Genomic DNA, 14878 nt, shown 5'->3' with positions numbered 1-14878 from the left:
TGCTGCCAGGAAAATGTTTCAAATTCCAGGCTTCTTATCAATGCCTTCCTTCTTCCTTTGGTAACCATGAAAGAAAAAATGTGAAGTATGCTTTATAATATTTTTATCTAAATATATGTCTATTGTAAATTTTCACTTTAATATCTTTAAAAAAACCATGTTGTCACACAATGCCTTCCTAATATAGTACCGGGCTATGCAAATACGTACTGATGGATCAAACTATGTCATCCATTTTACATCCAAACGAAATGTATGTGTATACATTAAGTGTCCTTTGAGAAGACAGATTATCATATTATGCGAGTCGCTTTATATCTGTTGCCAGGTTTATGTTTGTCTGTAATTCACGCCTAAATGCCCATTTTCCTTTTCATCAATTGATAATTCTGCAAATGGAAAATACTGTAAGCAACAGCCGCTTTCAACACGTTTCTTTATGAGTGAAGACGGAGTGTGTACTCTCGTTACAGCGACACACACGAAGATCGGAAACCGTGAACAGCTCTCTCACTGACTCACTTCTACCCATTACGACATCAAAGTCGACTCGAATTTAATCAGTAAAATATCAACGAAGGCCCCTATCACCCCTCTGTCCTCCACCTCCCCCAAAAGCTGGAGAAATATCCCCCAATTTAAATGCATGAGTTTCTCCTCAACCGCCCCAATTATGTTAAATTCGATGTAAAATTGAATTATCACATAGAAGAAGGGGGAGTGAACCGTGAGGTGGGGGTGGGTGGTGGTGTGGTGGGGGGTGGGGTCGGGCTGATGAGCCACGTGCAGGTCTCTCAAACACAGAGAAATTTAATGGTGAACGGTTTGAAATAATTTAACAATGAAGTATTTTAAGGCTGAAAATGATGAATGAAAGACGGGAATCAATGGATATTTATGCACTCAATGACACTGCCTTGAAGTGGTTTGTTGTGTCGTTGACGTATTTCGTATTGAACATATGTTAAGTATTGTCAGCACAGTCTTATGTAATGAGACAAATGTTCAAAATTGGCTACATGTTAATAATAGTTTTGTGTTCTTGCACAAATCGTACACGTCGTTCATGTCAACACAAATAGTCTAGAAAAATACCCCCATACAAACTTACAGAGATGCAAATAAATAAATAAATAACGTTCATACGTTAAACAAACAGGAGAAGTGTGCAATGCCAGTTATTATCCAAATGAGAACTTCTATCATGTTAATAAAAGAAAATAACCTATGCATAACATTATTGATATTGATCAGACCTAAGTGTCTACATTGCCGAAAGGTACAACCAAAATTTAACTTTCTCTCAAATTATCAGTTTTCAGTCAACTTCATCATGGTAATCATATAACTAATCTATTATTGTAACATTTTTTATCAGTTATGATAACATTATAATAGCGTTTTTCTCCAATCATCACTTTAAACGCTTACAATTTTTAACAAACATGTCTTTGGTTTCTTTTCGTTTTGTCTGCGTGCAAAAAGTTCTAAATGTAAACTATCTCATATCATCAGGGATACAAAATAGCGTAACAGATACAGGGAAATATTGTGGCACATTCCCTCGAGTAATTAGCTAGCATAATACACCATCTCACAGTGGAGTCATCTGCTCACTAAGTGAATGTCAAAGTAGACTAGCTATGTACTGAGGAGGCGAGGTTAATTGCCAGTCGAAAATGTTATATATAGATACACTTATGATGGATGAAAAGGGCTTGATGCAATCGACATGACCACGTGACGTCCTCTCAGCCAATAAGAGAACGCCAACGGCCGGGCTATATCATACATAACATGTGGCTTATGATCCAAATTCCCTTTGATGTTGCCGCTCCTGCGCGGTTCAGATGCGCAGAACAGGAAGTTATAAAGTGTGGGACCGTAGTCACTCTTTGAAGATTTTATATATTTTTTTCATCGTTGCTGAATAGCTCAAGACACATATCAATAACTTGACACAGCACAGATGTTCTGTCGGTTCCACCAGCCCGGAGCAGCATGAGATGAAATTGACAAAGTTTTGATAGAGTGTTGAGGGTTACTGTTGTGGGAGGGGTGGGGACGCAAGCCCTCCTCTCAGCGCGAATGCGTTTTTTGTACGCGAAGAGACCCTCAACACTAAACAGCCCCACTCGATTGTACTTAGACGCACAAGCATCTTCACTGAATACATTTTGCAATTTTCTGATTGTGGAAAATTTCCATGCATTGGTTGAATGAACCGCCAATTTATTTACATTATCTTACATTCCATACACATTCGAATTGCTTAATTCAGAAGGATTACTGATAATAATTAAGGATAAACACTTGGTGAACATTAAAAATATTGACACAAATTGACTGTCGAATTGCAAGCTTAGAAATATAATTTATTTTTGAATTGTTATAGCAATTGAATGTGTTTGAAAATGTGACATTGATGGAGTAAGTCTCGAACCCACGATAAAGCTGTTCAAACTGTCCGTTTATAGTACATGCGTTCAAGACTAAACTCTCCCATAGAAAATATCTGACAAAAGTAGTTGTGTGTTGAGTATTCAATAAATACAATGTCAATACATATCGCAACAACGGTTCGAATTTATTTCAAAAGAATACTCTCAAAATAGTCATGCAAATGTTGGCTCGATATGAATAATTCATAAAACGTAATACCACAGTATTGAAAATGCAATTTACTCATTTGCATTTGAACAAGATTCATAGGTATACATTGCGTTACAACATATATATCCCACAGTAAGATCCGTTCCCGAGACGGGAGAAAGACAAAGAAAGTGTACATATAGTCAATGAGAAATTTATTCATTTTGATTTTTTTTCAAATAGATAATACAGAAAATTGTGAAATTTTATATAAAACAAAAGCTAATTTAAAACTTAATTTCTCGTCATCTATATTCAACAGTTCTCGTATAAAAATTACTGAAATCACCTAACGTTCTTAGTATTTCTATGAAATTAATTTTAATCAATTTTGTAAAAGCCAAATAAATAATTCTGACGAGATCAAAGTGTTTTAATTGACATAATACTTAGAAAGGGAATTAAAAAATAGTATTTTAAGTATTCTATGGAAATAAAAAATGATTTAAATAAACACACCTGTTCCTCCGTAATCTGTTGCTGAATATGGCTACCATTTTTGCCTTTGGTAACCTAGCTTTATGATATTTCAACAACAATCATACAGCTAGATAACCAAAGACATAAACAGAGCCTTCGTCTTGACCACAGTTTCCAGGTACTAGACCTTCGCAAAGATGAAGCAGGTGCCCGTGAGTGGGAGCAGATCCCGTGGGGTGGGGCAGGTTCCCGGGGATGGCAGCACGGTAAACTCCAGTCATGCCGGGTGTTACCAGGCGTGTGTTTTCGCATCACAGGAGAATTCACATGAGGACAAAAACACCGCGAGCGATAATCCAAATACGTCCAGCAATATGTGCAAATGTCGTGAGATATCCTGGCCCACAGCCGATGTTGTCCAGTAGGGAGGAGACAATGGACTCGGGACTAAACCGTCTCCCCCGCTGTTCTACTCTCGACTCACTTCTAGCAGTCTCGACACAGAAAAAAGGCCCATCAGTTTACGAGAAATTTAGACTTGTTGAGTTAGTTGCCTTGGTAACTAGGGGACAGTCGGTATGTCCGGGCAATTTGCACCTCATGCCTTGACGATGTTGCCGACGTACATCACCAATGTCTCGTTCTCGTCCGATCTCAGTCCAATCTCCGCCAGCATCCACCTGAAATAATAATGAAGAGAGTTAATAAAATGCCTCACCTGTATCTGAAACATAGAACTGACCAAGACAGAGCCTTTATCTCCCGCCTCCGTCTGCACCAACACCAACGGCCCTAACACGGCATACAACATCGACGGCCGTCTGCCTCTTACCATACGCAGTCAGCTTGATCAAATTATTTCTGCCGTGATATGCTATCCAATACCAGCGGGTGACGAAACGCGCAGGCTCTGTCGGGTAAGTTAATTAAACACCATCCCAAGACTGTACAGTACCTAACGGTGACCAGAAGTGGACAGGGCACGTCCAGTCTCGGCGAGATCCGTCTGTGTTCTGGCGCGGTCTCTCATGCTGCCTGATGCTCTCTGGCCGGCGGACTGACGGAGCGAATCAGCTCTTCGCCTGCCAATATGTCGGACGATTCGCATCTAAGACCGATGACCTAAATATTAACACAAGCCACGCAAGAGTGAACAAGCTTTCATATCGACAAGCGCTTCACTCTCTCCCGTCAGCAACGCTTGACGAGTACAGGCGCGGCAAACTTGCTTCAAGATTGGTAGAGTAAAATGACATTACCGCCTGAATATCTCACGATCAACAGTTTCATCGGCTCTAGCAGGATAGTCCTTTTCATAGTCACGATATAGACTCGTCAGTCAAATTTTCATTGAAAAAAGGGAAACACGGTTTGAATCTGAGCCTTAATATGTTGCGGTGTTGATCTTGCACACACGTGTTCAATGAATTATCTCAAATGAAAGCTATCCCCTTCCTATCCACACTTGATAGATCTCCCAGACATAAGCCAGGCGGCCCGACGGTACACACGGGGTAGCACCCGTCCGCTCGTCCCTACACATCCCATAGCCAAGTGGTAATGGGGAAAGCCTCAGCTTTTGCAAATGAATAAAACGGAGTTTTCAAAAGCATATGGGAAAAGTACGTAGGCGAAGGCTGTAGAGGCGCTTGGATGAACACAGCATTTGGGTAGAAATGTAAAGGTTTCTCAACTTCACAGGGAGGTGGTTCGTCGTGCACTGACTACAAGTCTTTCAACAAAATCTGAGCAGGAAATAGTAAAAAAAACTCGGGTAAAAATGACACGTCGATTCTTTTTCTATTCTTAATAATTGCATGTCAATATGTTTGAAGAACATTATATGTTCATGTATATATGATACTTGGCCCCTGTTTCTTCTACCCGGTGTGGTGTCCCTACATTGAATGACTAAGTATTAGTAATGGCGATGGCGTAATCATGGATTCCGACAATTGCCGATTCATCTCCTACCACTCCCTGTACTCGAAGCAGGACGGAGGAGGGGGATGAGGAGGAGGAGACGGCATCTTCTGTGTCTGCTGCCACTGGGGTACGTTACCAGGTCGGGGACATGTGGGAACATACTCAGTAATAGAAGCAACAGACATAAAACATATTTTGAGGAGCTCTAGGGGAAGCCTTGCCCCACTAACCCCTCTCCCCCCTACCCAGATGAATGACCCGACGGAACCACGACCTGGCGATTTCATTCACCGCTTTCAATGGACCCTCTATAAAAGGAGTCCAGTGAACTTGACTGATAAAATTAGGAAGACCAAGAATATTTGCAGTAAAGAATAGAGCGGCTTCGTGTATCCTAATCCACCAAATACCGCCGAACGACGATCCATGAATTATTGAATAGATCCTAATTAAGAAAAGCTACTTATAATAACACATTTTATATCTTAATTTATCAAATAGCGCCGAACGACGACCTATGAATTATTGGTTTGTCTTAATTAAGAAAAGCTACTTATAATTATCGCTATGTTCGTTCTAGTTAAATAAAAAATCAAGTGCGAATATTCAGACAATCACGCAAGTACACTTGGTAACCTCAAATGGTACAAGCATCTTTAAGACCAACTGAATTAACCTTCCACCCATACAGAATGGTGGCAGTGACGTACGGTGATTGTAAATGTTGCCGTGTTTCTTAATATCATCTGCACAGCCTGTCCTTGTTGTACAAGGACGAGCTAACACACCTATTCAGGCAGTATATGTAGATACAAGTATGGAATGTTTGATGTGTTCAGCTACCAACAATGTCCGGACACGTGTATGTCAATGCCTGCTGCATCATAAACCCACGGGTATGTCAGTCACTGATACAATATACTAATCTTCATAGTTTCCGAAAATAATACAGCTCAAAGTAATTCAAATCCTTTTGACAAGCCACTGGATGAAAGCAAAATGTGTCAAGGGTTGTTCGAAAATATTGCCCTTGCCATTGTGTGGACACTTTTCATATGACACATAGCACTGTCGCTGAACAATCAGGAGAAAAACCCTATTGAAAGTGTTTTGAACGGCCGATTGTAAACTAACGAGTTATATATAGATAGAGGTGAAAAGGCTAGCTAACATAGGAAGGAGGGAATTGACTTATGACATGGACTGGGTTCGTGACACTGACTGATGCGCGGCAAATACCACGTGGAGTAAATGTCATTTAATGACACAAGCATTTTGTTACGACCTGTTTGATTGGCTGGTAATTCAGAACATTATCAATATGAGCCAATTATATCAGTGGTTAGAGTTTAACTCAAGAACAAAGAAGATGAAGCATCGATTGCATTGTAGTGAGTGGATTTCAAACAATAATAGTTCATAATCCAACAAAAAAACACCATTTAAATTAACGATATAGTCAAGACTTGTATCAATTCAAAACTGTAAATGTTTGGTAAGGCATCAATACGTTTTGTTTCTAATATTATTCTTCATGCCCTAGTTATAGGTCATTTACTTGTGTGCTCTCTAAACCCCTCGAGTAATTATAAATATTCACACCCTCAAGTAGCTGACGGTGGTGCTAATGTAATTATGCATACCTAGATGTTTAGTGGTGCGAGTCCTGCACGAGTCTATAGCAAGCACTGGATGTCGGTAGTTACCTAAGGTGAAACATCATCAGTTGAACCTGCTGCGCAAGGTTATGCACCAAGTCTATGATAATTTGCAGGAATTTCCCAGTGCTCGAAGAGCTATGCATTCAATATCGCAGGATAACGGGCTTTTCATGTGAACTTTATAACCCTCGTACGAACTGATATCGTTTAGAATTACGGCCAATAAAGGGGAGCCATACACTAGCCTTACCAAATGACCTTTTAATATCGTGTAAAATTAATGAAAGATTATTTGATAACCCTTTCCTTAAACAACTGTTTACGATCCGTCGTAATAACTCAGGTTTTTTAACACTTATTGAGTGGCAAATTGCCCATATAATAAGCATATGCGTATGTACGGTGCTCCAGCACAGGTATCGAGTTACAAAACCACATTTAGAGTTACAATCCATGCAAAATTCTTGTCTGATTGCATACCATTTACAAGGAAGAACTGTCAAAATTACTGAGGTTGTCAGCCTAAGCTTGCACCAAATAAGCAAGCACCAATAGAACAGTAATCTTTTATTTCCATGGGAAGTTCGACCCTCTCGTTCAGTACACGTCTCCGGAAGCTCCGAACACATGACAACCATGCACGGCCCTGCCCCGACTGTCAGCTAATAAACTACTTAGGCCGCTACAAATCTGCGTACCACAAACATCATTGAGAGTTTTGGTCGGCTTGAAATCTCGTACGACCTCGCGGAAGCCATGTTATGAAGTACAAATCTCGCGGTTTCTGTTGCACAGCGGGACTGCAGGCAAGTGACATCCAAATTGGCATGCGCAGTATGAAGGTAGGCAAACATGTCCGGAAGGGTCAGGCAGCTGTGCACAGCCTCATGCCGGTTGTCAACTGGCAGTTTCATGCAAAATTACAACTCTAGCTGTTGCAGCTTAATAAAATTCAGTTCTAAATATAGAATCCCAGATCCCAGATGTTACCAGGTTGCCACTATATGCGGGTGTAGTTGTCTACCGTGGTGATTGATGATCCGAAAATATTGTCTTAAATAACATTCTTCATTAGATAATATCCTGTGTCGAATTTCAACCCTAAGCATTTCGGAGTATTTTCACATGCCATCAATCAATTAAATATTTTGGCAAATAGCCACTAATATGTCACCAATATCATAATTACTTCTGTGGTAACACCATCGATTCAGAAGTTATGTTACTTTGCGATGCCAATTAACGTTTGAAATTAAATTTACAATATGAAAATGATGCTAGCAGCTGCATTAGCTGAGAACATCTTTACACCGTCAATCGAAAGCAGTATCCCCGCGAACGGCGACCATGGGTATATGATTTACACCTTCTTTATGTCCAATGACATTGCTGTTCCTCGACCCTCATCGGCTTTAAACTGACATCAGAGGAGCAGGACGGGACTTGAGAACAGATCGAGCATTAATGCCAGTCATAAGAACACTCCGGTATTTTGATAGCTCTGACAGCAGTGGAGTTGTGTGCACGGGGCTGCACCATACATCGCATGTGCATGTGTCAACTGGGTGTGCGCAGATGTGCACGTGGGGTGGAGGGGAGGGGGATCCGTGTTGTTGCCTCATCCCGTCCTTCTCTCTAGCATCACTCCGCGGTAACTGGCAGTCATCATTAAAGACTATCTTTAGTGGTAGGGCACTGACTGCACCTTTGGTAGGGATCATGGGATAAGGGCGGAGACATTCTTGGGGCGCTTTAACACATCTAACTTCCTCCATCAGCCATTCGGGGGCTCTAACCTATCACAGCAAACGTGTTTCTACTATTGCCGTTTCACTGCCCTATATACCAGCTTCTGTGCCTCTTTAAAGGGGTCTAACGCATGTAAAATACACTGGAAGTGAATTAGCAGTCGTGCATATGTTAGTAAGATCATTAGTTGAAACATCTGAAGGCCATGGGACGATGTAACCTAGTGATCATGCATCACAGTACACCAGTTACATCATGAGGATGTGCACATTCAAATGATCTATAATGATATCCACTACTTTCGACTTCCATACACAAGGACAAATATTTCAAACTGATGTGAACAAAATCGTTTATCACTTCCTCAGATTAATCATCTTAAACAGGTGACAGAATAGTAATGGTGTCCCTTGTGTGCTGTACGATAGTGTAGAAATTGTTACATATGCTGGGGAGGTGGGGTAGACCTGTGGCTAAAGCGTTCGCTCGTCGCACCCGGGTTCGAATCTCAACATGGGTACAATGTGTGTTGCCCTATTTCTGGTGTCCTCGGCTCTGATATTGCTGGGATATTGCTAAAAGTGGCGTAATATCATACTCACTAAATTACATAAACGTATGTATGTCGGGCGTACATAATACTATGTAAACATCAGCGACCAAACCGTTGCGGCTATATTAGCTATATTAAAACTTGCTGTGAAATAGTCTATATTGTGTACTGTTTCCATGTAAGCGCATTGATGATGGACGTTGAGACGGATCTCACACAACCAGCGTGTTACCACCACCAACCCACCCATACACCCCTCCCCCCTTCCCAACACAGATCCGGCGATTCAACTACACCAATTATATAAACTCCTGCAATTATCGACTTAAACATCGCCATCAATACTTTTGTAATTGCATCGCTCTTTTTCAGTGGAGCTATTTTATTAATTTATGACCAAAGCTTTTAGTCCAAGCAGTACCGCAACTAGCCCTGGGCGATTGACTGATATGATATTATTTCCCCTAATGAACAACTGTTACATCCCCTGGGCCCCCGGGCCATATTTCCCCGACCCCTCCCGTTACGGGACACCGAAGACAATTGTGTCTCCAGGATGTATGCTGGACAATGCATATCATCAGACAACGGACAGCCTTTGACACCCATCACACTATTGCCGGTAATTATCATAATGTAACGCTTGCATTGAAAAAAACGTTTCATACACATTTTAATGGCAATGGTTAATTGCATTCCAAGCAGCAAGTTAGAATATACAAATTATTTGAAAAACTCATGGCTCCCAATTATGACGCCAACACCGTGTGTATGTTGTAACGTGAGAGTTTCAGACTTGTAACCACAGCTCGATGAGGTCTTAGAACAGGTCATAAACAAAATATTGATGTCTGCATTTTGCCACAAGTTATTATACACAAGCTGTATGAATATTTTTTGACATTACAGAAACTAGCTGACAAGTTGAGCTCACATTATCTTCCGGACTAAGAAAGATCTCAGAACCCTAGTCACCGCTGTGGTTCATACATACACTACTTGTTTAAGACGTCCTTTACACCGTGTTATAGGATTCAGTAGATTATAACAATGGTGCTACAAGATTGTTAATACTGTATGGTGGCCATGAGGACGCCATTTTATAGGCCCCCTGTACCCCTCCCCTCCTACCCCTCAAGACACTGCGGTGTATATGAGGTTGTGTGCATAGCATATGAGTTGGGGTTGTTGGGGTACATGTAGTGTCATGGTACAGAGAACCCGGAATTCGGGTGACACTGGACGCAACTGTACCTACAGTGCTACGTGTGTCAACTAACGAGCAGTAGTATATTGTGCCCTCGACGATCTCTCTTTTATGCCGCTCATTAATTACCACAGCTATATAGTGAGCACCCATCAACACATAAACTCCCGATTGCTGGAGATAAAATATCCATCTCGGCGCATATGTACAGGCGCTTTACACCATCTTGTAGGCGCGTTCGTTTTGAACAAATTGCTTATGTGGGCGTGAATCGACCTTTGATGACCTCTACCTCTCACCTGTCACTTGTTTCCTTTCATCTTACCGACAGTGCTATTGATTACAGGTGAACTATGGACGAGTTGATTGCATATATAAAAGTAGATAGGTCGAATATGTGGTACACGTACGGAAAATAACACATGCAGAAGAATGAACGTTAGATCGAGTTTTACATAACACTTACACAGGTATGTTCAGATCTTTCATGAATACAAAACATATCTGCTCAATGTTTAATTGAATGAACTGGCGTACATTTATATTGGTACAAAGCTCAATACATTTACGCAACACCACGTTCAGATTGAATAATTTATGTCAATTTCATAACAGCACTGGCAGTACTCGGTTAACAGAAACGTACCGGCTTTGACCGCTCAGTGGGAAATTACTGAAAGATAATTGCAAATGTCTAACAAATGCTTACATTCCAGCGGTGGAGTACAATGTGGCAGTGACTTGCGGCCTTGGTTTCAGTGTTGCTTGGAAATAGTCGCTCTGCAATACCCCAGATCGGGATACAAAAATCCACCAATCAGAGGAGAGAATTTCATTAGCGCCGAATAATTACGTGATGCACCAATGCATAATTCTAATGCATGATATTTAGGTGTCGTCAGTTGGAGCGTATATCAACATGTCTGTATGGGGTGTGTAGTTGGTACTGACGAGGTAGAGAAGACATCGGGTATTCAACAAGTTTCCAAGCCGTCTTTTGTGACAATTCAAATCTCAATCTTTGTGTTGGACCGAGGGGCACCGGCAAAGCATTCAAGGGTCGATTCGAAGCGAATATAATTCTCAATACTACATGGGGTAATTTAGTGAAGATTTTGTGGCGCATTCAAAGAATAGCTGATAGCTCATAGGGCCTTGTGTGCTTGTCAAAACTCCTTTACATTGGTTTGAAAGACAAATTTCCATCTCCCACTTATCCAGGCAAACTCCGTTAACATGACTTGTAAAGACGTTAGCGAGCGCCTTAAACAGACAATCTGCCAGACGCCATTGATACGAGTCAATGTGGGCGGATCCCGAGCGAGTCAGACAGTACTTCAATCATACATTGTTTCATATTGGAATTTAAAATTATTTCCAAAATTTGCGTCTTGATCTTGAACTTTAAGAAACCACATTGTACAATTTATGTTGACGGCGTTAACGCGTTTTTGAATCTAACATTTGATGCGATTAAAAGGATTGAATAAACTAGTTCGTTCAATTTAAAGCGGTATATTACATTATAATAAACAGGATGAACGAAATACGATCGTTAAAAACAATTAGATTAGATAATGTTCAATCGTAATCATTTCAGTAATAGTGTTCACTCAATTCAAACTGAGTTAGTATATGAAATAGATCAAAAGATCTCCACCAACTTACCGTGAGACTGGAAAAGCTGTCAGAACCGGTGATTTTACATCAAGCATATTCCCCAACAAATATCAAAGAAAACTAATCTACTTCGGTTTTCAGCGCAGCTTCATAAAGCATGTCTTCTCGGGGATACCATAAACTAAACTGCAGGGGAAGGCAACGCTACGAGCGTGCAATATGAACCTGTAACATTACTCGAATATATACAACATAACGTTACATAATGATATCACCAGTCCCCATCTCACCCGCCACCCCCACCGCGTTCCTGCCCTGCTCGTGAGGCAGCGCCACTCGTGTCCCCGTCCTGACGTTATTCCTCTATCTCAACACAGTATCAAAACTCCCATTGAAAACATGAAATATGAACCATCTTAGCGAGGTAGGGGACAACTAATACGGTAAATCGCTCGCCCATGTGATGTTCTCCGTTATGCCGCTATAGTCACTCATTTAGTGCACTTGTAATTTGTATTTGGTAGAGAATAACCAAATTGGCTGGTAAGCCCTGACACTTGGAGAGATAAAGTTTTGACACTCACGCTGGAGGCCGGATCTCTTGATAAAAGCTATGAAGAAAGGAAATGTGTTTCTTGTAAGGTCGGCTCAGGTTTATTTCAAAGTTCAGATTGAGCTAATTTCGTTAAGAATCACCAAACTCGGTTCAGAGGCATGTACGTGCTGGAATGGACAGTGGGGCAATATTTGGAAATATTTTTGCTTGGGAATTATTATTTTTATATACGAACCGTATGAAAGATAAGTTTGAAAAAGTAAACAAAACTTAATTATAATTATTACCAAATCCAATTTCCTGTGTGATATAAATTAAACCAAGTACTGATAAAATAAGTTTTAGTTTGCTTTTTAATACGAATTATTAACCTATCAATAACCTTTTCTGACCTATCAATAATAAATTTAATAGTTATAGATATGATTTAAGATTTGCAAATAGATATCACTTGTTTAATGCAGTGGGATAATGTATTCAGTTAAACACTGTAATGTCTATCTATTCACTTCTAAATAAATTTAGTTTGTGGTATATTACAACATTGACAATTAATCTCTGAATATATATTGAATAATAATGTGTTAACTTACCTCTTAATATACTTGGTATTTGATATCGTTCACTGACTCATTGTACCAGGTCATATGTAAATATAAGACCACCGAACACGTAAGTAAAACATTCAGCAAGACTTGTTCAGGTAACGTGTGTACCATCTATACAACTTCAGGTCAGGTAAATGAATACAAAATTGAAAAAGAACCCAGAAAACTACAGATCAGCTTGCAAACTGGTATTAATTGTTTAACATTATAATTAATTGTTTAATTTAATAGTTATAGATATGATTTAAGATTTGCAAATAGATATCACTTGTTTCATGCAGTGGGATAATGTTTTCAGTTAAACACTGCAATGTCTATCTATTCACTTCTAAATAGTTTGTGGTATATATATTGAATAATAATGTGTTAACCTACCTCTTAATATACTTGGTATTTGATGTCGTTCACTGATTCATTGTACCAGGTCATATGTAAATATAAGACCACCGAACACGTAAGTAAAACATTCAGCAAGACTTGTTCAGGTAACGTGTGTACCATCTACAAAACTTCAGGTCAGCTTGAAAACTGTATTAATTGTTTAACATTATAATTAATTGTTTTATTACAACACTACAAAGTTGCGAAAGCTGTGTTCAGATGCCTTCATACATCCTTGTCATGGAAATTTTCCACACATATAATACAGCATGTGTGAATGTACTGCAGTTCAATACATGTAGAGAATCGATTGAAGAATAAAGGATATAAGTAAAGATAGAACACCTGTCTCTAGGTATAACGTGTTACTTACCTCAAGGTCCGTGGTAACGCAAGGAGCCCGTGTGCCCGACTGATATCGACAGGTAGCCAAAGCGTTTATATACCCGATTGACGTAATTGTACCTGTGCAATTATTGTATTATCAACTCAGGTAATTGCTTGGCCACGTTATCAAACGATGCTTCGACAGGTTGCTGCCAACACCGGGAGTGTTTGGACGTGATTTAAAAGTAATTTACATCCCCATCCTAAATACCTCTCCAATTACTTTGTAATTTAGATAATTGCTTCAGCAGAATCTTATTTAATATTTTTGTAGGAATTCCATACGATATGTAGTTTAAATTTTCTTCATAATCATTTCGCTTTTCGCTTTTGTGATTATCAATAAGATTTTGATTTCAATTATCATAAAGATTCTGCGCGTTTCATCCACGTTTGAACATGTTTAAATAAATCCTGTGGAAAAATTTGTTTGTTTCAAGCATGGATCGCTTAGAAACGACATTTCCGCCCCGCTGCTAAAGCCACGCCTACTTAAAGTTAATTGGGCGATGCAGGCCCAGACTGAATGCTGATTGGTTTGCGCTGTTTGAGGGCAGCTACCGACATCTTTATCGTGCCTGCTGCGACCAGCTGATGGCATGATAGCGGTCTTTCTACACCAACTCAAGTCTAATTAGTTTCATCGATAGATTTGATAAAAGGTCAATTTATCCCAAGGATAGAGCGCACAAATGGAGGATGTGCAAAGTAAATAGAATAATTTACCCAGTTAATCGGCGATAGTCAAACATCATCAATTCTTTTCACATGCGATATGTACTATTCTTTTATATTCTTAATTTCGACGAATATACAACAGAAATATATTTCAAAAGGCTATTTACGAACTTAATGAGGAATATTAATTGATTTTTAAAAATTGTTATTTTAATTTTTTTTTAATTGAATTTGAAAATTACTTTGACGAAATATAAATTATATATATCTTAGAACAGTTGAGATGAAGTGGTAGGCTTACATGAGTACAAAAGTGACACGTGTCGCATAAAAGTATGAATAGAAACCAGTAAAAAGTCGATGTATTTGTTTTCTGGTGACAAAACATGACACATGAGTATACAAAACGAAGAGATTAGATGAGCTAGAGTCCAGAGACAGACGGTTATATTGTAAGAATCAAATAACATCATACAAAAG

The 14878-nt window shown here is 39.6% G+C and overlaps 2 long non-coding RNA genes across 2 annotated transcripts in view; both read right to left on the bottom strand.

The window, feature by feature from the left end:
* LOC124147089 overlaps nt 1-13860 on the bottom strand; it is a 42604-nt gene extending 28744 nt beyond the window's left edge. The window contains exon 1 of the long non-coding RNA XR_006862758.2: nt 13707-13860. This is a non-coding gene — a long non-coding RNA (uncharacterized LOC124147089). The remainder of the gene's footprint in view (nt 1-13706) is intronic.
* LOC124147088 lies at nt 2567-7676 on the bottom strand. Its single transcript, XR_006862757.2, has 2 exons — nt 4028-7676; nt 2567-3752 (listed from the first exon to the last, which is right to left on the bottom strand). It is a non-coding gene; the product is annotated as an uncharacterized LOC124147088 (long non-coding RNA).
* Nucleotides 13861-14878: the final 1018 nt, after the last annotated feature.

Source organism: Haliotis rufescens, unplaced genomic scaffold (genome assembly GCF_023055435.1).
Source record: "Haliotis rufescens isolate VD_foot unplaced genomic scaffold, xgHalRufe1.0.p SCAF_1, whole genome shotgun sequence".
NCBI lineage: Eukaryota > Metazoa > Mollusca > Gastropoda > Lepetellida > Haliotidae > Haliotis > Haliotis rufescens.
This window is presented reverse-complemented; position numbering and strand designations above follow the sequence as displayed.